Source organism: Phlebotomus papatasi, chromosome 3, assembly GCF_024763615.1.
Source record: "Phlebotomus papatasi isolate M1 chromosome 3, Ppap_2.1, whole genome shotgun sequence".
In the NCBI taxonomy this organism is placed as follows: Eukaryota; Metazoa; Arthropoda; class Insecta; order Diptera; family Psychodidae; genus Phlebotomus; species Phlebotomus papatasi.
In genome coordinates, this window is record NC_077224.1 from 6317283 (window position 1) to 6344848 (window position 27566).

The 27566-nt window shown below is 33.0% G+C and overlaps 1 protein-coding gene across 2 annotated transcripts in view; it reads left to right on the forward strand.

The window, feature by feature from the left end:
- The first annotated feature begins 14811 nt into the window (after nucleotides 1–14811).
- The window catches only part of LOC129806582 (protein amalgam), a 189050-nt gene continuing 176295 nt past the window's right edge, over nucleotides 14812–27566 (forward strand). For both annotated transcript variants that reach the window (XM_055855274.1, XM_055855275.1), the window contains exon 1: nucleotides 14812–15034. The gene's annotated coding sequence lies outside the window, so the exon portion shown is untranslated. The remainder of the gene's footprint in view (nucleotides 15035–27566) is intronic.

Consider the following 27566-nt stretch of genomic DNA (forward strand, 5'->3'; position numbering starts at 1 on the left):
TAAAAAGCTCGCAAAAGAGTTACTCAGTGATTATGGAGTGATTAAATACTTGGGGCGAGAACAGTAAAGATTGTTGTTCAGTTTTTTCCCTCACAACAATGTGAAGACCGTCACATTTTGACACTTTAGCACTTCGAAATTCGAACAAGATGTAACTTCCGCCATCTTGCGAAAGTATTAAAAAGTAAGAAAGTCTCTTTTTTAGATTTTCAAATAGATTTTCAAATTTTTCAAGATCTACTTCTGTACGGAAAGAATTAGGTTTTTCTAACATTGTAAAAAGCTGAACATTTCGTCTTTAGACACCTTTTTAGCCGTGGCAATGTCACGGCTACAGAATCGCATTTTCGAAAAAACTCTTCAAACCAAATTTGCCATATGGCATTGCCAGAGAATAGAGCTTTTTCGAAAATGCAATTCTGTAGCCGTGATATTGCCATTTCAGCTCACGTGGCATTGTCAGAAGTCACATATTTGAGATTTCTGGCAATTCAAATGATAATGAATTTTGTTAAACATTAACCAAGACGTACTGTGTTTTCATAAAATCATCAAGTAAAGGGATTTCATTAAAAATTCAATGAATTGCATTTTCGAACTCATATGATCTAACAAAAAAAGCTCGAATGGAATTTTCAGATTTCGACCTCACGCGTGACAATGCCACGAAAATTATAGAATTTCCCTACTGAATTCTACTTTAGGCAAGTCTGCTCCTTCGATTTCCATTGTAAAATTTTAGATAGCAGAGTGAAGCGTGGTGAGCAGCGTGGTCGAAAGAGTTTGAATGATGGCCAACGCACTGGTTACCCTAAAGAGGCGTCCTCACCGAAAAATGTGACGATAATCCAAAAAAATTATATTGAGTTATCGTCGCGTCGATTGAAAAGTGCATGAGCTTGCAGACACGTCAGTTAAAGGAGAATGGTCAAATCCGGTCCCGGAATCGCCACGAACGGGGCTGTGCAAAAAAGACTATGCAAGATAATGTTGACTTATGGGGGGGGGGGTCGTCGAAGACCGGAAATCGATATCTCTTACCATTTGGCTATACTAGCCGTCTCACAAGTTAAAAAAAAGACTGGATAACTGCTCTCTCTTTGAGTTCGAGCAGTAAAATGATAAATATTCTTAATTAACCCATTCAGTCAATGTACCAGAAATACTTAAGATAGAATGTTCATATTGTCGGATTATTTTCCTACAAATTAGTAGATGAATTTTTTGAAAAGAAATTTTTTTTACCTATTATGGGGGCGCGGGGAGCCTCTGTCAAACACACGCCCTAACGGTCACTGAATTTAAACTGAAATTAATTACAAACTCTATTGCTTTTAGATAGAGTAACTATCCAAGATAACAAATTGGCAACTAGAATTCAAATCAGGAAAGAGGAATGACGCCAATTTTAACAAATTCATGGTAAGGAATGGGTTGATCTGCCTGATAAGAAAAGACAAGATTTTAGGGTAACGTGTGGTATTTCTGGACAAGGTGCTTTTCGGGACATAATATGGGTATATTGGGAGACATAAAATATCCTATAAATATTTGTGTTCTATTTATTTTTAAGTTCTATATGGAATGTTAAGCTCTTTGCGTATCAGAGAAACATAAAACTTCTGAAATTTTATTTAATTTAAAGCATGAAATACGCGTGAATTCTGAGTGTCACATTTCACTTTTTACAAGACTTTCAGTGTGGTCAATTTTGCAGATGTCAACACAAACAGTGCTTATTTTTTTCGATTTAAGTCACTTTAAAAGTGAAATTCAAACAAAATTTTTATGAAAGAGTGAAGTTTAGAACTTCTACTTAAAGATAAATAATCAAGCTCGGTGAAATTTATTTGCATAATAGCGAGTTTTGTCTGTCCCGAAATATACCACTCTTACTTCTTTACATTTTTTGCTATTTTGAATAAAAAATTATGCATTTTTCAAAATTTTTCGATAAGAATCTTATTCTGGATAGAATAAGGTATATAAATATTTGTATCAACAAAGAAAAAAAATATTTAAGAAGTCGTTAAGCTGTTTGAAACTAGAAAGTGCTAAAAAGTGTCCCGAAATACCAAACGTTACCCTAAGTCAAGATTAAATGTAGCAAACTTGGACAACAAACTTTAAGCCAAAATATTAACCCATTTTATTTTTTAATTCAAGTGTTCAAATGAAACTTTTTATTCAGAATCTAGTTTTAACGACTTAAGTGAATCCCAAAAGTGACAAAATGAGACATTCAACCAGTGCTTCAAATGGCAATAAAGAAGCCCCTTGGAAACTTTCTAGTGAGAATTTCCAGCGTATAAAGTAAGATGAAAAGAGAAATAGGGCACAGTTCTTAATATTAAAAAATACACAAAGTCTGTGAAGGTGTAAAATGCAAGAAGTTGTGTGCGCGGAAAAAAATGAGGTAAATTGGTGGTGGTGTTTAAAATTAATTTTGCATCAATTACCGGGTGGAAAGCTCGAGGGGGCGGTTTTTGTAATTAACATCCAGAGGGGAGTCAGCCTCAAAATGATCCTGTGGTCCAAATAATGATGACAAATTCACCGCCATAGAGCCCCAAACGCCACGGTCAAACAGAAATTTCATTACCAGGTTTCCCAGAAAACAGCATCGTTGTATAGGGACACCCAACATTGGAATAATATCCCTGGCGCGCGCTTCCAGCAACAAATTGAGACAAATAGACAATCATTTTTTCAGTTGGGTATTTGTTGGGTGGACTCGTGGCGAAAAGTGAAAGCAAATCATAAATTTTCCGCGTCTTTCATAATTAACTTCCGCGATCGTTTATTATTCTGCAAGAGAGTGACACGGACGACGATGGCAAAAATTTAATTACAATCTTACCATTTCCCAGTGGAACCATTTTTCTCTGTTCTACCATAAGGAAAAGACTTCGTTCGTTGCCTCTCCTTGAGCAACGTGCCACAAGTCATCTTGTCGCCTCAAACCCCCCGAGGAGACCCCCTTGTAACTTCAAATCCATCAATATAGGCATTATTGGTCGTAGCAAAGTCATTGTTTATTAGTTGGTTCGATATATTCTAATTAGAGGGCAAATAAATGCCTTGGTAGAAATCATTAGGTTATCACAATCGATTGATGTTCTCCACTTATCTTTTTTGGCTCATCCCTTCCTCAAGACAGTCCTCCACAGTCTCTCTCTTCTCTGCAAGGATAATAAAGGCACGCTAAATTGGCGGGAAATGAAAAGAATCTGAAGAACAGGAAGCGAGCAGTAGAAAAAAAAAATGTAGAGACAATTGGAAACGGAAAGTAATAAAAGTCAAAGTGATATACGAGTCAAATCGATTTGGGCGCGTTCGTCTATAAATTACCAATAGCAATTGACGAAAGTTTTTTTTGTGTTTTTTTCTCTTTTTTTTTTGATTTTATATCAACTTACAATATTATTTTATTTGTTTCTCTCCCTATGTCTTTTACCATATCAAAAATAGTTTTATTGGCTCAATTTGAATTTTTTCCGCTTCACGCAGATAGAATTGCGAACGGATGAGTTGCTTGAAGGGAAACTCTTCAGCCATGATTGGTATAAAAGAAAAATTTTTGCCTTGATACTTTCAGGCGGAAAAATATTTCGTGTATTATGCCAAACTTTTGATATTGGTTTTGTAAAAAAAAACATACCTACATTCTGCCTCAAAGTACCTCTATTAAAGTGAAATTTATGCTTTGGAATTAGTAAAGCACATCCACAAAGTTTTTTTTACCCCAGTTTTTTCAACTTGTTGGATTATCTGATCTAGATAAATACATTCTCTTTTAAATTTTCAATTTTTTTTATGTTTTAAGTCTTTCAATTTTATATTAATTGAAAAAAAATGTGAGAAATCGCTTAACATCCTAAGGACAGAGAAATTAAGTCAATCACATTTAAATTTATAATTTTTTCGTCTGTAATCTAAGAAAATCAAAAAGAAATAATAATAAAAATATTGCTTATTCAATAGACGAACTAGGTCAGTCCAGCCGACAAGAAGGATTTCTAGACATGCATTATCATATTTTCTTATTCAAAAGTATGGGTTTATCAGTCTTAGTTCCCATAGAATCTAGTTCAGTGAAGCTCTCTTGACGAAAGTCGAATACCTTTCGTGCCAGAAAAATTCCTGGGGTGGCATGATAACTTATTTTCGATACTATCGACTATCGATTCTGAAAACTTAAAAAGATAGTTGCACTTCCTGTAAGTAATATAGATATTTATCAGCAGTCACATTCTTTTAAAAATGTCATAATGAATGGCCTAACAATGCGTGAAAAGTCGACGTTTGCTCAATCTAACAGATAGAGCTTTATCGATACTATTGATTCGATAGTGTCGAAAAGTTATCATTACACCCTTGGTAACCTAAAAGGGATTCGCACTCTGAGATATCCAACCACTCGATCCATTCAGTTCCCTAAGGATTTGTCTCCGGAAAAATCAAATTTCGCCATAATTTTACTTACCTTCGACAATTTTTCTTTTAAATGCATTTAATAAATATAAGAACTGAATATTAAAAAAAAAACAAGAAAAGCAAATGAGCAGCAAAACAAATTTGGTCAGTGTACTATTAATTTAGAATTTTTACGCATTCCGAGTTGCAAGCACCCCGAGTTTGACTGTTAAGAATCTTAGCTACCATAAGCTTTTCTGGGCTTATCACTTATCACTGGTCATATTCTATTCTAGTCTATCGGAGGCTGGGGCGACCTCGTTTCCTCGAATCATAGAGTCCGGATAAGGGCTTTCCAGGCTGGGTCGTCCTCATCCTTTCGAACCAGATGACCAGTAGGGCGTTTCAACTAGGAAAAAAATTTTTTGGCACTATTCTCACGGTGCTGTATTTGATGAGACAAGAAAGTTTTTCTTCTACGACCATATGATCAGACGCTGTTAGAGGTGGCTGAACAACCCTCTCTGTAGAACAAATTTCTGATTTTACCGGATTTTACACTACAGAGAGGGTCGTTCAGCCACCTCTAAACAGCGTCTGATCATATGGTCGTCGAAGAAAAACTTTCTTGTCTCATCAAATACAACACCGTGAGAATAGTGCCAAAAAATTTTTTTCCTAATTGAAACGCCCTAATGACCAGCCCACCGGAGCCTATTGAGGTGTATTTGCTTGACGAGAGTTACTTCTCGGTAGCGCTCATACACTTCATGGTTGTATAGGCTCCGGAATCGTCCCTCCTCACATATGGGGCTAAAAATCCGTCATAGAATCCTCCTCCAAAACGCGGCTAAGAGTTCGCAATCCTGTTTGCTAAGGACCCACCTCTCAGACGAATACGTGAAGACTGGCAGGATCATAGTCCTATACAGTAGTAGCTTAGTCTTTATGCTTAAAGTTCTGGACCGGAAAACACTTGATAGATTGAAATAGGAAATAGGAAAAAACTCTTCATTGAAATCGGTTAATAAATATTAGAAATAGATGTACTCATTGTAAAGAAAAAACCGACGTGAAAACTAGTATTATCAATTGTGGTCCGGAAATCGTCGGAAGTGGAAAATCACTCAGGGAAAATGCATCGACTTTTTCCAGAGCTTTCGGCTCAGTCTCCAAGCTTTCATCAGTGCAGTGGTCAAATCTTTAGGTTCTCTCTGAGTTTCGCTCCACATAGTCTGTCTTATTTGGATCAGGCACATTTAAAGAAATAGTGACACTTTCTTAGTAATTTAACAATTTTTTTTCACTACTATAGGCAATAATAAATACTATATTTTTCTTCTGGCAAACAAAGAATGTTATAATTGCCAATTCAATTCAATTGCCTTCGGGTCTGTATCTTCGAAAATACTTCGAACAAGCTTCTGAAATTTTTAAATATTCTTAGATAGTTCATCTATCGATTTAAACAATAAAATATATATACCACTTTAGACCTTATAATTGACACTACCCCCTTAAGGGAGCAGAGTGTTTGAATTGCAATTTCATTAAAATAAGGGTTCTTTTGATGAGCTTACTCACTTTTGTATAACTCATCGGTTTAAACTTTAAACCGTTTAAACAAACGTTCGAATTTCCAACTGGTCTTTAGATAAGCTCTCTCCAATAATACCTTCGAATCGGTACAGAAGAAACCTTAATCGGAGAGAGATCTCAAAACGGGAAAGTTATTACTGAACGAGAGGAATGTCAACTATTTGCTGGAGACTCAAAAGTTGGGGACCACTATTGCTATGATTTTTGTAAATTAGTGTGATCATTTTCTATTTCTATTTGTATTTATAAATCAATGTTACTTTTCGAAATAATTTAAGATCAATTTCCACAAAATTGTAACCAGTTTGATCAAGATAGTTATTAAATTATAAATACTATTCGATTTTATATGAGTAATTCATATGGCTTTTGTAACAGGTTTTCTGCACTATCGTATATTCACTGGTACGCAAAACTAAGTTATAAGTTCGGAATAAGAATTATGTGTCAATTTTTCCAATACAATTATTTGGAATCGAACCTAAATTGGAATTTTGTGATTTTCTCAATATTTTATAGATGGGAAAGAAGTAAAAGACCATGAAGAAGTAGAAGAAAGTGCGTCACCTTTGAAACTAGGGCACCTTTGAAATTAGGATTTTACACCTATTTTTAAATAAAATTGAGCCTTATCTTGATTTAATTTAGCTGTACAAACAGATTGAGAACAGATTGATCCCAATTTCAAAGGTGCCCCACTTTCAAATGTGCCCCAGTTCCCCCTACTCTTGAATGTAGTGCTTGAAATCTAAAAAATCCAATTGAGGTCTGATTTCAAATTACCTCATTGTATCCTACAAATTATTCTTTATTGGGTATTACTTCTGGTAGATTCACAAGAATTATTTCGCTTTTAGAAGTATGATCGCTTTGTGAACTATCATCTACTTCGTTCAGGGGTGGGGGGAAGTGGGGCACCCTTGAAAGTGAGGCAGCTTTGAAATTAGGATTTTTCTCCTATGTTTAAGTATATCTGAGAGCCATATCATAATGTCATAATGTAATTGTGCTTCTCAATCTGTTTGTGAAGATAAACAGATCTGCCACTCACGGTTCATATTTCTTGCCGATTAGCCGATCATAGAAAGTAATCGGCGACGATTACCTGATCTGTGACTCACTATTCATACGCTAAACCTACCCAAGAAGCAAAATACCTGCTTTAAAGAACAAAGTATTAGACAAGCCTTTTAGGGTACAGTGGTACAGGTTGGAGCATGGTACAAGTTGGACAGACAGGGATTTTTCTCTTGATAAATTTAGTACTTAATTTTTATTTGTATATTTTTAATGCTTTAGTTTTATAATTTGGTTCATTGTACTTTAAAAAAAAGTTAGTAGAGGAAAGTGGACATGGTTCGCATAGAGTGAACCTTCAAACGATGTGAATTTTCTCTTTGTTTGTAAATATTTAACTTACCATTTCTCATCTCGTCTCATGAACTTAATAATTATCTATCCTATGGCTAAGAAATAACGAACTAGCTCCTTGTAAACAAAGAGAAAATTTGCGTTGTTTGAAGATTCACTCTGTGCGAACTATGCCAACATTCCCCTACTGTATTTATCAAGAAAAAATCCCTGTCCAACTTTTACCGGCGAATTGTCCAACTTGTAACACTATGTCCAAATTGTATCACTTTACCCTAGTGCACTTTTAAGAGACTTAAAGTGAGAATTTTCTATTGAAATTCCTATAGAGGCTCTTAAAATCTTAAGAGTGCGCCACTTTACTTATAGTAATCTCAGTGACGGAACCAAGAGCATTATAAGGGTTAAGATTTTTGGTTCTATAATGTCTTACTTAAGGAATTCTACAAGACTGCATTAAGAAAAAATTGCTTCTTGTGTACTTATTCGCCCTCTATTCTCGTTGTATGAATATATAGATAAATATGTAACTAAACGTAATGAAAATATTAGCAAAATATTAAAAAAAAAAACAATTAACAACTCAAAAAGTGCAGAAACCGAATTTAAGTTCTAAAATTTAACTATTTCTTAAATTATTGCGGTGTGTTAAAAAAATATTTAGAAAAATGTGGAACAGGTTCATCATCTCCTACACCAGAAATCTTTTAACCCATTCAGTCAATGTACCAGAAATACTTGAGATAGAATGTTCATATTTTGGGATTAGTGTCCTATTTATTTATCCTATTATTTTCGAAAAGAATTTTTTTTTTATCTATTAAGGGGGCGCGGGGAGCCCCTGTCAAACACACGTCTTAACGGCCACTAAATTTAAATTCTGTGCATTAATTCATTACAAACTCTACTGCTTTAGATAGAGTAACTATTCAAGAAAGCAAATTGGTAACCAGAATTCAAATCAGGAAAGAGGGACTAGGCCAATTTTAACAAATTCGACGGGATGTCGAATTTTCCATCCGCCATTTTCAGCAAAAATTTTGTATGACCTTCAGCGAAGCAAGAAAATAATGACAAAATGTATTTTCATCTCTGTCGGACTATTTTTCCGAAGAAATTGAATAACTAAAGTTACTAAAAATCAATTCCCGACAGCAATTTGGATAAAAATTGCCCAGGAATAAATCATCTAAAATCACTCAATTTGCGTTTGATGTATAATACCATGGTAAGGAATGGGTTAATAATTTTTGAAATTCGTAGAAATCATCAGTTTTTCAATAGCATTTCAAAGATTGAAAAGAAAATCATTTACAAAGGAAACGGAATAAAAACAAATTAATTTTCGAAATTCCGGCACAAAACAACCTACAAGAAAATTACTATGAAACTTTTAAACTAGAAACTATTCAAAAAACTAAATAACGTCTTAAGTTTCAATTAAATTCCAAAACTTCAGCGAATTGTACAAGTTAAACAGGGAGTTGGATGGGAAAAAAGCTGTGCAAAAGTTACAGTTTTCCTTGACGAAAGCTTCGGGAGAAGCTATGATTGAGAGGAGTGATTGGAATAAATAGTTCATATTTACTTCTTTACTTCCTCCCCCAAAAGCTACATGATAGAGAAGTGGGTGGTAAAAAAAAATATGATGATAAAATGACAAAATATTTATTTAATACACAAGAAAATTGTGTTTTGGAATTCAGGCTGGGAAAGCACGTGGTTCTTGTTGAAAATATCAACGCCCATTGGATCAGAATGTGACTGGCGCACAAGTCAAGTCAATCCCCAAACATCCCCATCCAGTTCCTCTAAGGCTTGAGTGGGGCCCTCTCCAACCGCACACACACACGCACATTTACCCAACCAGGGGAAGGGTAAGTCGGAGGTTTGTGGGGCTGAAGGAAAAATTAAATTTGAGCTTTTCCCACTGAAGGAGGAAACTGATAATTTGCGGAAATTCTCACTGTTGCTAAAGTTTAAAATGAATGGAATTCATAAATTAGGGGATTTGCGTAACATATCTTCTCCATGTGACTCTCCGCACGTTTGAAATTTTGAGGAAGCAAATAGTTTTACTTCCACTGTAATGATGGTATTTCACCAAATGATGGTGCTTTTGTAACTAACTCGCTGGAAAATATTAGATTTGAGGCAATGAGAATTATTCGTAACACTTCATGTTGGCCTATTTCATGTTGAGTCATTTAATACATATTCCTTCACATTTTTGGCCTTCCAGACATTTTTAGACGTGGCTCCTTCAGACACCATGAAAACAATTTTCATTGCAAAATTGTTAGCTAGTGAGATTAATTTCACTTAATATATTTCACAAGAAGAATTTTGTGAAATTCTGGTATTTCATACTTTAAACTTTAAATAACGGAAAATATTTTAAAATATTCGCTGTGATATTTTTGGAAATTAAACACAAGGAATTGATGGTATTTAATGAATTTGGGAGATCCAATTTATAAATACACCTAAATATCCATATATAGTAATTTTAACTATTTGTAGAACAAAATTATTTAGTACTTGTACTAATTTTTTTTGGATTAGGGTAAATGTCCTAATTCAAAACCATTTCCAGATGCTTTAACTTTGACAGAAGATCCAACACATTGAGTTCAATTTTTTCTGAAGGGAATTACATAAATTTGCTCCTTGACTCTTCTAGAATGTTACTGTTTAGTGAAAATTCTTAAAACATATCATAAAATCTTCTTAAATACAAGAAAAATGCACAAGTGCAAAATGTTGCTATTGGAAACAAACTAATCCAAATGGAGACAAGGGAAATTTTCTAATGGGAGACAAACAGTGTAAGTGAAACCACAACGAAAGGCTTCCAAAATCTTATTGAGTTTCTCTTGAGTGCAGGATTTGTTCTTGTTCCTGGTCTTTTCTCCTTTCCCATCTGAAACAATAAGAAAATTTCCCCATAAAATCATATTTCCGGGGTTTCCTATTGAAGCATGGGCAAACACTTCAGAAAACCCCTTTTTGTTCACGAAATAGGTAATTATTTCATTGGAAAACTTCACGTACCGTTAACAATAAAGATTAGCACTTAATTTAACTAAAATTAGCCAAAAATGTTAAACAAAACGAATAAACAACAGTCACCTTATTGTGTTTTTCATTGGGAAACAAAGTCGATCGATGAAAAATTCGATGGTGAAAAGGTACACCTTTAATTTTTCTGAGAAATTACCAAATTAAAATTTGTGAATATGAATGGATTTTCGCTTTATTTGGAGCAAAATTAGCTAAATAATGAAACTGAGGTAAAGAAAATATATAAATATAATAATTTAGTACTGTATTTATCATGAAAACAATGACGTTTCCATTTGGAGTAGCGAAAAATTTCCATTTGGAGCAGGTTTTGAATTAACTTAATTTAACCTACCTCATAAACGAAGACTTATGACTATCACATAAGATGAATTTTCTGTTCAAAATTCAGGATTGTCTATTAATCATATCGACAATTAGTGTAATTTTTTTTCTATGTAGCTTGAGTACCTTATGTTTGTACCTAACTTGGTTCTGAGGGAAATGGGGTGCGTTTGAATTGAGGCAGCTTTCAAATTGTTTTTTTTTTCTACTATTTTTAAATAGAACTGAACGTTATCATGATATAATTTAGATCAACATGCCAATTGTGAAGCTAAACGAAAGCCTAATTTCAAAGCTACCCTAATTCAAAGATGCCCCACTTCTCCCTAGGCTCCTTTAAAAATGAAAAAAAATCACAATATTGCGATTTACTTTTAGCCACCTTCTGAAAATTTTTTATGACTCCCCAAGAAGCATTTTCTTATCTTTATTGTCTTGTACAATTCTCTAAGTAAGGCATTATTCTCGGCTCCGTCTCTGTGACTTGACTACTACAAATAAAGTGGCGCACACTTAAGAGCTTAAAAGTTTTTACAGGCATTTAAACACAAAATTATCATTATAAACCTTCTAATAGTGCAATAAAGGATTTGTTAAAGTCTTGATTCTGTAAGGGCATCGACAGACCTGAGGTTGTGAGAATAAAAAAGATCAGAATATTCAGTAAATATACCTAAAAGGCGAAATATTAGGTCATAAAGACGTAAAATAAACGTATTTAACGTAAGCAGAATGACTAAAATTTTACTAGTACGATAGGAATCAAAATAAAACGATACACGTGTTATGCTCAACGCACAATAACTTTTGTTTTGTAAACATGTTTTTGACATTTCAATAAGAGTGAGTGAGATCTAGATCTAGTCATCTCGCTCATTCTCATAGGAAATTTTGAAAACATGTTTGCAAACAAAAGTTATTGTGCGCTGGTCATTACATGTTCACAAAAAATAAATAAAATTGAAAAAAAACAACAAAAAATAAAAAATAAAATAAAAAGATGAATTGAGTTTAAAGGATCGCTTCCCCTATTCAAAAATATTTGTTTTTCTATTATGTGTATTCTCTTTATTTCTTGAATTTTAAGACATTCATCAATAAATATTAGAAGAAGCAAATGTTTAAACAAAACATAAAGAGACATTGGACCAGAGGGTCAAAAATTGGCAATAAAAATAAATATTTTTTCTGCCTTGTTACAGCAAAATATGGCTTTAGATGGCCGGTGATCCAAAAGACTTTTTGCATTCTCTCATTAAAAAAAAAAGCATTGGAACATTTCTAATTAATTTTACACAATATTCAAGCTCAAAAATAATTGTACTTGCAATATTAAAGCCGTTGTTACCCATTAAAATTGATAGGGGGAGATGGGGCTACTTTGAGCAGTGGGCCTATAGTGATATATGTAGGGGAAAGTGCTCTTCCCTCGAACGTTCATGCCTTCGAATAGTGTGATTTTTTTAAATTTTTTTTAAGACACTTATACATAGTTATAAATAATTAATAAGAAGTTTATTAGTTAGCTTCTTATTAATTATTTATAACTATGTATAAGTGTCTTAGAAAAATTAAAAAAAATCACACTATTCGAAGGCATGAACGTTCGAAGGGAGAGTACTTTCCCCTACATTTTTTCGCATATTTCTAAATGAAGTTTAACCTTGCCATAATTTAAATTATATCCACAATTGCTTTGTGTATCTAAATTACATTACATTAAAATCCAGTTTCCTTTAGAAATATGCGAAAAAATCGTATAACAGTGTAGTACACGGTTCAAAATAGCCCCATCTGCCTCTAGTAAATAATAGAATCAATGTCCTCAATTACAAAACTTAATGTTTTTTACTGCTCGAACTCAAAGAGAGAGCAATTATATAATCGACTTCTTTTCAACTCCTCACTGTTCTGGAGCTTAAATGGTAAGATTTATCGACTTCCAGTCTTCGATGACCCCTCCTCAAATGACATTATCTCGTACCCAACCTCTTTATTTCCCCCCTCCCCTTTCGTAAGTTCCATATCCCCCAAAAATAAGTCAAAAATGAGGTTTTTCCAATTTTGCAAAAAATAGGCCCACGCTTTTTCAACGATTTTTGGATATGTTTTAGAGCTGGTCCAGGCGAATATTTCGCCCAAACATACCTATGATCGGAAAATTCGCCATTTTGAATTACTGAAGGTCAAAAGTCAAATACTTTGGAAGGCTCATTTTTCTTTTTGGTTAAATTTGGATTTTTTAGAAAAGTATTGCAAATTAGAACCCGGCTGCATCGGTCTTCATCGGTAATGAATCGGTTAAGCACCGATTTTTTGATTTTAAAATGCTTTTTTGATTTATGAATCAATTTGATCTCTAGTAGATCTGTTATTCCAAAAGATTATGCAAAAATCTAATTCATGACCATGTCACATATAAGATTAATATTAAGATTAATACTTTCTGAACTGCAAGAATGCCAACAAAGGATAGCAAGTGTTTTATCTTACCTCTCTTGTGTTTCGCTCGAAAACTGACCAAATCACAGTTGGCACGCATGAAAAATTGCTCGAATTGCCTGTAATACGATTCAGAAAGCAATTAATACGAACAGTAATATCTTACTCATCGTATTACTCCACTAGAGTGTACTCTTTCTAACACACGTGATATTCCATTTGAAATTTTGAATACTATATACCTCTCTCTCCGGCTTTTCTTAATATTAATATTAATCTTATATGTGACACCGCGGTCACGGTGAGCTCTATCTCGTGACTTCGCGCATTCCGCAAAGCTGGGACGCTTTGCCATCTCTTTTTTCGTGGATTCTTCAATTCTAGTCATATGACTGTCGGTCTCGGGCCACAGACTTTAGTAGGAGAATTTTGTAACAGAATGACAATGTCATATGACAAATATAATTTTTTATTGTTGTAAATTCGGAAGGATTAATTGAAAATCCAATTCATATCAGTTACTAAGAGCTTCATAGAGCTTTAATTTTGCCCTGCTTCCGAAACTAAAATTTGTCAGGTGACATTGTCATTTTGCTACAGAATCCCCCTACAGATGTGACTGAGTCAATACGTCAGACTTACTGAAATTTACTCACTAATGACTAGCTTTTGCTACTTGGGTTCTGTGCACTAAAACCTTACCTAAAACTTTTTTTTAATATTAGACTATCAAATTTTCATAGGGCAAAATTTTGGAACACTTCAGGCACAAACATAAAAGAACAATTTAATTGTTTATTCGCCTGAAACTAAATTAATAACCTTGTTGAAATATTTACTACTAGTACTGACATTTAATTTCTTTTGAGCTTTAAAAATCTTTGTGTCCATCTGTTCTTCATTTTATTCACTAATAAACATTAAATATTTAAATAAGAAATTTTTCTGAGGACGTGTCAAACTCTTTTCCAAATTAATTACACACAGCATAGTACTTAATTGAAAGCGTGACCTGAAGTTAAAATAAGGAACCACGCGACGTCTCAACACGTTTTCTCGGTACCTGCTGGTAGTCACAATTTGCCAGACATTGAAGGTGATCGTACCAAAAGTAGTCGTTTTTAAAGTTCTTTCCGGAAGTTTGTATTTGTTTGAACTTGGTGTGAATACCCCATCAAAACGAAAAGGAAGGTCAAACAATTAATTGATGCTTGGGAGTCGTGAGAAAATGGTCAATTGATGTAAATGAAATGGTGAAATATGTTGAGAAAATATATGCAACAAAAGCTTGAGTGGTTAAAAAGAGGGCAAAGAAAAAAAGGAGTTTGGATGAGTCTGAAAACAGGAAATAGGATCCTCCTCATTCTGTTGCCAAACTCACCACAAATATCTTCAAGGACCGCCTGTAATTTCTCCTCCGTCCACCACAATGAGTCTCCTCCATCTCTTTCACTCTCACTCTCACTTCTTAGGATATTTAATGCGATTGTGCGCTGTTGATGTCTCCATGCTTGGTGCTTTTGGGAAAACCATGTGGAAAAGCTTCAGTAGAAATCTTGCACAATTCACCAATTCAGTTGCGAACCAGCACCCCAAGTGGTAGCACCTTTATCGCTCGTTACCGTGAAAATTGATAATATTTCTGTACTCTCCTATCAGTATCAAACCGACTCACGAAAGTTTTGAAAAAGAAAAACGTACCAAAAAGGACCTCTGATTTAAAATACCGAACATCAGCAATAAAAGTTGAAGTGTGATTGTAAAAGCTTGTAAATGTGCAAATGATACAACACTCAATGTAAATACGAATTTAAAAAAAATACTAGCATACATAACTCATATTAAAATTACCATTGAAAGATAATTAAAAATAAATAAAAAAAAATTAATTACCAGTGAATGTCACTAAGTGAAATTACCAAGAGATTTATTCTTTATTAATTAACTACAAATGTCTGTCACAATCACAGTGGGTTGGCAATTGGGAAATATTTATCGATCAAATATTTTGCTCGAAAATATTCTCACTCTCAACTTTTTTTTTGACTTTTTCTCACTCTTCCGGAAATCCGAAAAAAAATTGAGTGAACCCTTCGTGACACCCAGAAAAAAAGTTATCCTGAAATATACGTGATGAATACCAAAGTTTTAAAGAGACGTTCCTATGTATCTGTGCTATGTGCATCTGCTTAATTAAAATTGGGATTTTTCCAACAAATTTACATAGAGAATCTTGTGCTAAAATTAAATTAATTATTTGCCTTTTCGAATTTTCATTAATTACAATTTAATTTATTGTTTATTTGATTGTTTGTTGTTTTTTTATTCTGCGGATTTTGCAAAATCAAACACGAGAACAAAAGGCACATGAATTTAATCTCAGCTCAATGCATTATTGAACTCATTAATAAACACTGTATTTTAAAAATCCTTATCGGATATAACTCATTTACTCAATACCCAGTCAAAATTTAATAATGATAAATAATAATGATAATGCAGCACAATATTCCATCTATTTCATAGAGGAACCAGGCCTTCTCAAAAGCCGAATTCCTATAGACATGCAGCATTATCATAGATAAGGGTCGGTTGTTATTTGAAATATCTCATGGAATTAAATGCACTGAGGCCTCAGTGAATGCAAATTGAACAAATAAAAAGGATTCGAACCTAGAACATATCGTAAAACAATTGCACTAAATAATCAAAAAAAATAAATAGGCCATTATAAAATCTGAAATTACAGTACGACTCCGATAGAGTCAATCGGAGTAAATCTTTAACGACGAGACACTTTTTACGGACTGAAAATCAACAAAAAAAATTAAACTGAAAAACATAATCAATGATAAGTCTTACATCTAACCTTGGAAAGTCCAACAGAGTCTGATTCGGTGTATTTTGCGCCTTTATGGACGATAGCGATAAAAATAGACCAAAAATTTAAGTAATTTTTCTGACAATACCAATGAATAATATTTTTCGCTTTAATGAAATATATTACGTATGAGTATTGTAGTTTTTATTGTTAAAAGGGTTTTGCTTAAAAAATATTAGAAGTATAAAAAATAAATAAAATCAATTATGAATTTGAGAATTTAAAAATTCGACATTTTTTAGCATAAATATTTACTACATAGCAAATAGCTAGAAACTTGCAAAAAATATTGTAGATTCCTTCAACCTTCTACTTTACAATTATGTACAGACATAAGAAAAAAATAACTTCGGGTAATCAGGAAAAATTATTTTCTTTATGGGACACCGGTGTTGCAATCGTCCTTAAAGGCTTAAACAACTTTTGTTAATTCAGAATCAGAGACAATTTTTAACGAGTGAAATAGTAACTACAGTCGAGTTCCTCAAATTTAAACGACAGTTGCATTCAAAATGCAAAATATAAGGTTATGCAAAAGAAATTTTGCATGGAGTTTGAATGAGAACTATTTTTCTCTGTTGTTTCCTTAATATTGTCGTATATTATATTAATTTCCTCAACAAATTCCACCTATTTAACAACAAATTCAATTGATAAAATTCTCTAAAGTTATGTTCCTTAATTTAGGAAAAGTGAATTTTACGTGAAATCCGTTACGTAATCATATCAAATTTGAGGAGTGAGAAATGTCATCTATATACCCCCCAAATGTTCAAATTCGAGGAACTCTACTGTACAACAATTAATAACTTAAAATATTGCTAGTAGGAATCAAATGTGTTGACTCTATTGGAGTCGTACTGCACTGTAAATACGTAAGAATAATACGGGAGATTTATTTCCCAATTAATTGGTTATTATTATTAATCGCATCGAGGCCTAAAATTAAGTCTGGCTTGCCCAAAAACGGGCCACTTCAATTGCAAGCGGACTTGCCTACATTACTCGTGTGTTCTTTCGACACTCAATTAAAGCTTCGTGATGGAAGGATTAGTCACTCCCCGGGGATTGTCCAGAAGCACCGATTTAGTTCCGATTAAAGCCCTAAATATGCTTGGACGTTTGTTCCTTGCACCCAATTAATTAGTAATATAAATGGTAAAAATTGTTTTTTTTTATATCCTCCCTTATACGGGCTTTAGACCTAAGGATTAGCCATATGACTTAAATCCTTTAATTCCTTATCATTCAAGATTTTCGAAGAAATTGTTGCGTCGAATTACACATTAAGGGCAAATATTATCCATTGGATTTTGAAAAATCAACAAAATTGTTTGTTATTTAAATTTTTGAGGCCCTTGGGAATTGGGCTAAACCTCCAGTCTGAAGCTGGTATTAGCTAACCCCCCTTACCAAAGTCTTAGGCATTTAGGCCTATTTTGATCAGTAACCTATGTTGTAAATCCTTTGAAAACTAAAAACATTAATAAAAATAGATACAAAAACCATAAATCTATATAATTACTATCTGAAAAATACTGAGGAAAAACAATAAATAGCAAAGACGGAAACATTACACATTAATAGCCGTACTGGGTGAAAATTCGTCAGTTAAATCAGCATTTGTCGTAACTTAATTTTTGCGATTTTGAGATATATACATATATAGAATCGGCGTAATTTTGTTTATTAAACTCACTTGAGAAAAAGAAACATTTATAAGCCCATTAAAAATTATTTTAAACAAAAATTATCGTAAGTGCCGTTAATTAATAAAATTTTTTCAGAATTTGTCGTAACTTCCATTTTTGGGGAAGTTACGACAAATTTCCATACAAAATTTTCAATAATCAGCATTTGCCGTAACTTTTTTAGCTCGTTTGTGTGGCTTGTAATTTGCAGCAAAAATGTAATATTTCCCAATAAAACGTTCACAAACAATTCCAAATATCCAAAGAAAGTGCGAATAATGCAACATTAAATCATTTTAATTCGATATTTGTGAGAAAAAAGTGAGGAAAAATCCCTGCCCATCTGTCATTAATTAAAAACAAAACAAGCGACGTGGCGCACAAAATTTATTAAATAAAATTTATGAAATAAAAGCTTTTAGGGTCAGGGACCACAGTTTAATTGAAAAATTTAGTGAAATAAAGGCACTCATTATCCCTAGAGTAATTAAAATTGATATAATGTATTTTTGGAAATTGTCGTAACTTCCAAGATTTCCATACATTGGAAGTTACGGTTTTATAAACGAAGCAAGTTACGATAAAATATTATTGTGTTTCTCCTAACATAAATCTCAATATCTCAGCTTTTAAATCATTTTATAAAGATTTTCTCAAGTTAACTTACAGTTTATTAGTGCCACTTTTATTATTTTGACTCAAAAGTATCGCATTCGGGGCTCATTTTTAAGAAAAATAATGCTGAACTGAAAATTTCGTCTCCTGAAAAGTTGTCAAAAGAAAGTTACGACAAATGCTGATTTAACTGACGAATTGTGATACGAAAAACTTACGTATAAACCCTTACTAAAACGGATATTTGTTTATTTTGAAAATGGAAATATTTTTGAAGAAAAAAATTTTAAAATTCACAAAATTTTCCAAAGGGAGATGGATCTGCTTCTGACCCTTACTATGAATATAATTAATTTCTCATTCGTTTTTAAGGTTCAGTAGGGAAGATCCTGCATGCCTTTGATATTTTTTTACATTTTGACTTTAAGCATTATCTCCAAAACTCGGAAAATTATCTTGAAATTTTATATAACACTTAGTTGTACTAACTAGTACAGACTTCATTAAACACTAAACCTACCTTCGAATACTGTATCTGACGCAGTTGTATATTCTCTTCAGTTTCTTCCGGTGTTCGTCAGAGGATTGTCTTCTTCTCAAACCAGAGACTAAATTTTTCTCCAAAGCTTTCAACCCTCGGTATGGGTCTTCCTCAGTGGGTCAATTACAATCTTTCGAATGATTTGGAATCGCCTTTCGTCCTCTTTGATTGATTTAATGTTTAATGTATTAAAGTTAGTTCTTCAAAATAATTGTGGACCTAAAAGAAATAATTATAAGGCTCAGCTTCATTTAAAAAAATGCAAAAAAATGTATATCAATGTATCCCCACTTAACCCTAAATAGGAATCGTTAGCGAATATTAAGCTCCTCACTTGGTTAACTTATGCAAAATATATTCAAATTAAATTAGGTTATAGTTCTATTTATAATATTCTTAATTATATGATAAACGGGCGTTAGATATAACATTAAAAAAATATTTTTTTTTGTTTTAAAATATAGATTTCTATGCAGGGTCACCGAAGATCCGAAGTCTACATCTCCAACTGTTTTACCTATATTCCGAATATTGCAAATATTCGAAGAATATTACCTTTCACACATTTTCGCATTATTTATTGTATTTAAAAGAAATATTGCACTTTCCTTTTTTTATTCTTACTAAAAATAAATAAATAAACTATTTCTGTTCTCCAAAAAAAATCACTGAAAAGATAGTCTAAGTAGATTGAAATAGCAAATGATGTCAATAAATGTTTTGAATATTGGATACCTTCACCCTAGTCCGATTGCAATAATTAAATTTTAATTCGTTAAATTCTATTGAATAATTTATTAGAATGGAAACAAAAATAAATGTATCGACTCAAAATATTAAGCAATTTTATACAAAACAGTCGTAATTCAATTCAATAATATTAATGGAATAATTTATTGTTTGACAATTGACAAAAATCATTTTAAAAAACTTTTGTCAGAGTTTAGTTTCCACTTACTGATTCTTATTATTCTTCATTAGTCTTCATTACTATTTTTGTCTATCAACAACGAGTTATTAATCTAATCATTGTGTTACATGATATTAAATACCATCCAGCAATTTGCATTTATAAATCTGGCGATGAATAAATTTCCGTTATCACTATTTGTAACTAATTTTTAGTAATTGAAAAATTAATATTAAAAGTCAAATTAACCAATCTGTTTGTGAATAACTTCTGCAAACATATTCATTACGTTCATCATCTACCTATTAATGGAAATTGCCACGTAAATTACATAGAGAGGAGCAATTAGAATCCATTAGTGAAATAACCCTTTTCAATGATTTTTTTCTTCTCCTCCATGCCCCCTATAACCACTCCAAATGCTCCGAACACTTTGCATAGACAAAATCAATATTAAAAATATTCATGGGCCATGTGCAGTGAATTAATGAATGTATATTGATATAAATTGCTAAACCACAATAATTTTTCAATTTTCCAACCGCCCATACCATCCTTTTCGTGTAATTTAAGTGTAATTGCTTCCGTAGTGGATGTGAGTTGGAGCCAGGAGCAGAGTGAAAATACGTAAATTTTCTCGTTTTCTGTGCAACATACAATTTGCTTTGGAACACCACTGGATTGCACCTTGAGGTGTAACATGTGCTTAAACGATTGCAACGTACTACACAAATCCGCAGAGTAATTATATATAAGTCATTCTTTTAGATTACTGGTTTGTTATACTAATAAATTAAAGAAATTTACTACTAATAGGGACATATTTTTGATTATGGGAAACGATTAACCAACAAGTCCTTAAACTATCTTCCTACATATTATCTGCAGACTAAAAAAAATATGTCCGGTATTTAGAATTATTGAAGAAATTTTAACAATAGCAAAAGCGTAAACAATTTGTTTCTAGCTAAATATTGACGAAAGCTTTTTATGATGTGTAGAGGCCATAAGATCTATGCACTTCAGTTTTCTTCTCTAATTTCTTAACAAGAGGATTTTTCGAAAAAGAAAGAATCTATCACATTGTGTAATTAAGGTTATTTACAAATAAAGAATTTCTTAGAACTAGGCCAAACCTTTAGTCTCAAAACCGTACCAAACCGTACAACAATCCGAAAATGGTTATTATTATTATTTATTATAAGTCAGTTTTTTACATTAAAGGCAGAATCACATTGACAGTCAAATGCTTTACTGTATTTCTATAATAATTCCATTAAGAATTCAATTATCGTATTACTATACCGTAATACAATTACCGTATTCGGTTTGATAATCTTTCATAAACATAATCTTTTAACAACATAAAGTAATAGGGAATCAAAGGGACAGATAATCCTAACCGGCTTATGTAGGTGAGATTCTTAACGTGAGCTAACTCGGAGTGCATGCAAATTCGATTTAGAGCTGAAGTTGGGAGACGCCATTCAGTTATCTTGAATCAAATTCGTGAAATTATGCAAATGTTGTATTTAAACCAAAATATCAAGGATTTGGATGAACTGGCAGAAAAGTGATATATGGGTGAAATGTAGACCAGAATGTTCTCTATAATTTTCCCATAGAACATGATCTCATCGATTACTCAGAAGCCAAGATAAGCGAGGTTTTTTGTTTCTTAACTCGTTTTTTCATCCAGAGTGCCCCAACTAGTCATTTGTTGAACTTCAACTATATCAAAGAATTGTTGTATTTTGTGGGACTTTCCATTTAAAACCCTATTTTAAGTGTCTTGGTGGAGTAGAGGCAGTCAAATTGGCATCTGAGTGATTTCAAAGCGTTATTATGGGAAAAATCATTTTTTTCACACTTAAACGGCAAAATCGAAGTGATAGCGTAGTCTGAGCGGAAAATGATGCATGGACGAAATGTCGAGACAAATGTGTTCTACAATTGTGTCGAAGTAATCATCAAAATCGGTTCAGCGACAGTCGAGATAATTGAGGTTATGTGATATTGAAATTGGTTTTTCGACTGTGGCGCCCCTGGTGTTGGTCCCACGAAGTTCAAATGTTCTAGAAAGTTGTAGCATTTGGTGAGATCTTTCGTTTAAGCCCTCATTCATCAAAATCTGTCACATAGAACCGGAGATATGATTTTTTAAATTTCGTGAACTTTGACCCCTCATATCTCCGGTTCTATTGAAACCACAGCGCACATACGCACCATTTTGGAAACGTCCTAGACTGGACTACAACATACTAAAATTTCATTAACTTGCACAATGCCATTTTTGAGAAAAGTGACTTTGAATTTCGATGAATTTTGACGCTATCACAGCGCCACCTATGGTGACTTTTTGAACTTCCATCTGAAAGTGCTCATCGAGACGAAACCAAAAAGGTAAAATTTAGGTCGCTATGTTAGTTAGAACCGGAGATAGAGGCCGGTCAATGTTCGAATTTTGACCCCTTATAGCTCGGGTCAGGGGTTTTAGATCGACTTAAGGTTTTTTTTGTTTGATAGGTATAATCAACGGCTACAACATACTAAAATTTCAGCCCGATTGCATAAGGAATTTTTGAGTTATTTAACTTATAAGATTTAAAAATTTTCTTTTCAATAATAGCGCCCCTAGCGGTGGTTTTATGAACTTGCGATGTTAGAATGGGAAGTGGCATTTCACGAGAGCTTTCCAAAAAGCCCTCACTTTTTAAATTCTGACGATTAGAACCGGAGTTATGGCCATTTTAAGAAATTTTTTTTGGACCCTTATAGCTCGGGTCAGGGGGGTCGGGGGACCTTAAGTTTGGTATTGATGGAAAGCTCTAAGGCCCAGCTATAACATACTAAAATTTGAGCCCGCTCGATGCCATAGGGGCGGAGCTATTGAGAAAACAAAAAAAGGGGGGTCTTCAAAATGGCGGAAGGAGGGGTGGGGGGTGGGGGGTCTATGCACCAAGTTGCAATTTTCACCCGATATATAACCTTTGCCGAAAACCGCAAGTCGATATCTTTTTTAGTTTAGGAGCTATTAAGCTCCAAAGAGCGGCCGGCCGGGAACGTAAAATAGCCACATATATATTCGTGATCAGGAAGTGGCGAAACACATTTTGGCCAAGTTTGAGGTCGATCGGACGACATGAAATTTTGTTAGGATTATAGTAGGTGAGATTGTTAAGAATCTCACCTAATAGCGATTATGGCTCGATTTCACTCCTGTCTCTTTCTTTTGTCTGGGCATATCCAACGGAATATGGAAACTTCGTATTTTACATTTCGTATTTCACATGTTCGTATTGCACATTTCGTATTGCGGAAACTTCGTATTCTAGTACATTTTGTATTTTACCATTTCGTATTTCACATTTCGTCTTTTATAAATTTTGTAGAAAAATTGAACAGGCGCTACTGATAACGTGATAACTTTCCAAAGAACAGAAAATTTCCCTTTGTCCCAACAGGAGATACTGATATCTTCTAAATGCACAGAATATTTACCTTTGCCTCAACAGGCGCTACTGATAACTTTCCGAAGCACTGAAAATTTCCCTTAGCCTCAACAGGCGCTACTGATAATTTCCCAAAGCACAGAAAATTTCCTTTAGCCCCAACAGGCGATACTGATAATTAGAGCTTGAAGTTCGACTTTAAACTCAGACCCGAGGCGTATAGCGCCCTTAACCCCATAAAACTGCAATTCTATTATTTTATTCGTTGATTATTCGTGTGTAAAATGTATGACAGACGAAATGTTCAATTTTTGTACAAAATGTATGAAAGACCAAATGTCAAATACGAAATGGTAAAATACGAAATGTACTAGAATACGAAGTTTCGGCAATACGAAATGTGCAATACGAACATGTAAAATACGAAATGTAAAATACGAAGTTTCTGCAAACCTATCCAACTCCCTCGGTTGGTAACACTGCAATTCCGATGCTGAGTTACAAAACATAAAACCTGAGAAGGGGCTTTTCCATCGTTTTGTCCTGGAGATTGGTCTCGACGCTAAGACAGCGGTGGCCGCACGAAGAGTGGGTTAAAAGAAAGAGATAAAATAAATTCTAATACATTCTATTCTTATCCCTTTAAGGACGATTGGAACACCGGTGTCCCATAAAAAAAATATTTTTTTCTGATTACCTAGTTATTTTTTCTTATGTCTGTACATAATTGTAAAGTAGAAGGTTGAATAAATCTAGAATATTTTTTGCAAGTCTCTAGCTATTTGCTATTTAATAAATATTTAAGCTCAAAAATGGCGAATTTTTAAATTCTCAAATTCATAATTGATTTTATTTATTTTTTATACTTCCAATTTTTTTAAGCAAAACCCTTTTGGCAATAGAAACTACAAAACTCATACGTAATATTTTTCATTAAAGCGAAAAATATTATTCATTGGTATTGTCAGAAAAATTACTTAAATTTTTGGGTTATTTTTGTTCCTATCGTTCATGGAAGCGCAAAATACACCGAATCAGACTCTGTTGGACTTTCCAAGGTTAGATGTAAGACTTATCATTGATTATGTTTCTCAGTTTAATTTTTATTGTTGATTTTCAGTCCGTAAAAGTGTCTCGTCGTTAAAGGGATAAAGCGATTTCATAGAGTACCAGACGGTAATAAATCGGTAAAAATCCGATTCCGGAAGACTATACGCAAGCGAACACCCAAAAATTAAATAAATAAAATAAAAATAAAATTCGTGATGAGTGCTGTAACCTGAGGTAGTCAAAATCTCCAAAGCCAAAATTCCGAATACCGCCGAAATTCCGAAAGGGCCAAAATCCCTAAAGCCAAAATTCCGAAAGTTCAGAATCCTGAAAAGGACGATAATACACGAACAAAAATGTTTAAAATAATTTCCCAAGACATAGAAAATTTCAAATTTCCCTTTGCCTCCAGCAAGCGCAGGTGCAACCGTGGAAGTAAAGGTATGACAATTATAAGAATTCGAGATTTTGGCTTTCAGGATTTTGGCCCATTTGGGATTTTAGCGTTCGGGATTTTGGTTTTCAGGATTTTCGCTTTCGGAATTTTGGCGTTCGAGATTTTGAGTAGGACACGCTGTAACATACATATAAGTTTAAGTATTTCATAAAGCCAGGGCGCAGTGCTTTATTAACACTAAACCCACCAAAACCCGGTCAAATTGATCGGTTTAAAATTAAAACATATTTAAACGGTACAATGCCACTATGAAACTTTATGAATTTCCTTAAATATGCATGTAATATATTTTTAAGTGTTTAAATTTAAATTTTTTGCTCTTTTCCAAGACAAATTTGTTGAGTATTCTATCCTACCTCGGTTTGTCATTTGACCGAAAAACGACCAAAAACGATCAGTAGATTTAGTGTTAAGTGTAATCGTTGGGCACTTCAAATATTATTAAAAAATAAAAACAAGGACATAGCATAATAATTTAATTCATTACTTCAATGATTGTAGGTATATAGGGTAAGTGTGCCAAATTTCGGCATAGTTGCATGCAAGAGCCAAAGTCTCAAGTTTAAAATGCGATACTTTTAATACAAATTGATTTTTTTTAATTACTTCTTCTCAAGTATTGCTAATTAGAACTTTGTAGACAGTTTATCGTCTTTATTATTTCTAAAATTATTCTTAATACATTTTAAAATGAATAAAAATGTAGACATAGCTTTGGTGACTATTTCGACCACTTTCATTCTAATAGTTTCTTGCCCGTCCAGAATTCATCCAGTGTCTTTTTCACATCATCTCGTTTGTTGAAGTGACTATTTTTATTATTTTTTGGATTTTATAATTTGTAGAGTATACAAAAACTAAAAATTCATGGAAATTCGAGGTACAAAAAAGTGGTCGGAATTGCAAACTGGCCGAAATTTGTTACACTTACCTTAATGATGTCTTTATCAAAAAAGTCACATCACTACATTTTTTCTTTAATGGATTTATCTCATTTTTAAATATCATGTACAATTTCAAATGAGTCAAATATTTCAATATATTGCAGTACGAATTAGTTTGACATAGAATCATCGCAAATTGAATAAAAATCCGCAAGTAATACTATATAAAACATAAGTCACGGGGACTAGAAAAGAGTCACTCTTTTCTGTCTTGTGTACATGTAAAAATAAATATCAAATGAATTTCTAATAAATTGTAAACGGGCACGCACTAAATGAATTTATTTATAACACGGCGTTTCCATGGGTATCAATAGAAAACAAGCTTCATAGCTTATGGATAGTTACAATATAGCAAAAGCTTTTGTACCTTCTTTGGAGTCACCACAAAACTTACCCCAAACAGTTCTGCATATTCTGCCAAGAGTTACAAATAACAGTACACAAGTCTTGGTTCCATCATAAATTTCCTTCTGTTTTTCTTCCATTCTATCTCTCCACATTGTACTTTTCCTCTTTGTCTCCTCATACACCGCTAAAGAAAATGGATGAGAAGTATATTTTACACGTAACACAGAGATATTTGCAGAAAGAATATATATATATGAAAAAAAGAACAAATATGGAGCAACTGTCTGTGAATATGCAAAAAATATAAATTTTACCAAAAAGCAATTCGATACATTTGACATGTGGGTGGATTTTTTCTTTAAAAAAGAAAAAAAAGAACGAAAACTTCAAACGCCCTGCAAACCAAAAGAAACTTTGCAATAAAAAATCCCGATAATAAATCAGTTGACGATTTTGTGGTATTATGGTTGAAATTTATGTGTTCTATCTCATTTCTGTATTGATTAATTTCAGCATTTAAGCAACAATATTTATTAATCCCACAGTCACGTACATATAACCTCAAAATTAACTCTAAAATAACATTAAAAGTGATTAATTTACAAATTTGATAATCAACACAGAGTGGATTGCAATGAGAGTACCATTCGACTTCCTGCTGAGCACCATTTCAACAGTATATTACATAAATTCCAGTCGAGTGAAATAGGTGCACTCAAAATCATAAAAACCATTTTAGATATATGTTAAATCGTTTAATAATTACCAAAATTTAACCTCTCAATTATTATCTGATCACTATTCTATGATTATTTACCTTGAAATGTGCAAATTAATGCAAATGCTGTACGATGGTGGCGAGGTAAATTATAATAAATAGAATAGACCATTTAATTGTTTATCTAATTTAGATTTATTTAGTAAATTTTGATTTAATAAGCCTCGCAGAACAATTTTAAGTAAAGAGAACTCTATTTTTTCTACAGCTCTGCTGTGGTTAATCTATGTTTTATTTTATTTCAATTAAATTTTTATTAAGACCACTCGAAAATACACACAAGAGTGTTCAAAATTTGTGGAATTGTGCAAATTCAGTGTGGTCAATCAAATTTGAATCTTAATTAGCTGGGAAAAGAACATAATATCGACTGAATTTTATCGGAAGAACCATTGTTGGAAAATGTTCGAAATGTTAAAATCTAAGACTTTACCACGAAGTTCTCTTTCATTTTGTAAATATGTTTTAACTGACTTTAAACAGATTAAAAAAAATACCTATTCATAAATCGGTCAAAATTGATTAAAATTAATTAGGGTAGAGTCAGTACTTTTCGCCATCATTAAGCTTTAGGGGCCTCGTAAGGTGTGATATTTTTATCAGACTAAAATGAATTTTTGTATAAAGATACTTTGAAGCAATATCTATCTATATATCTAG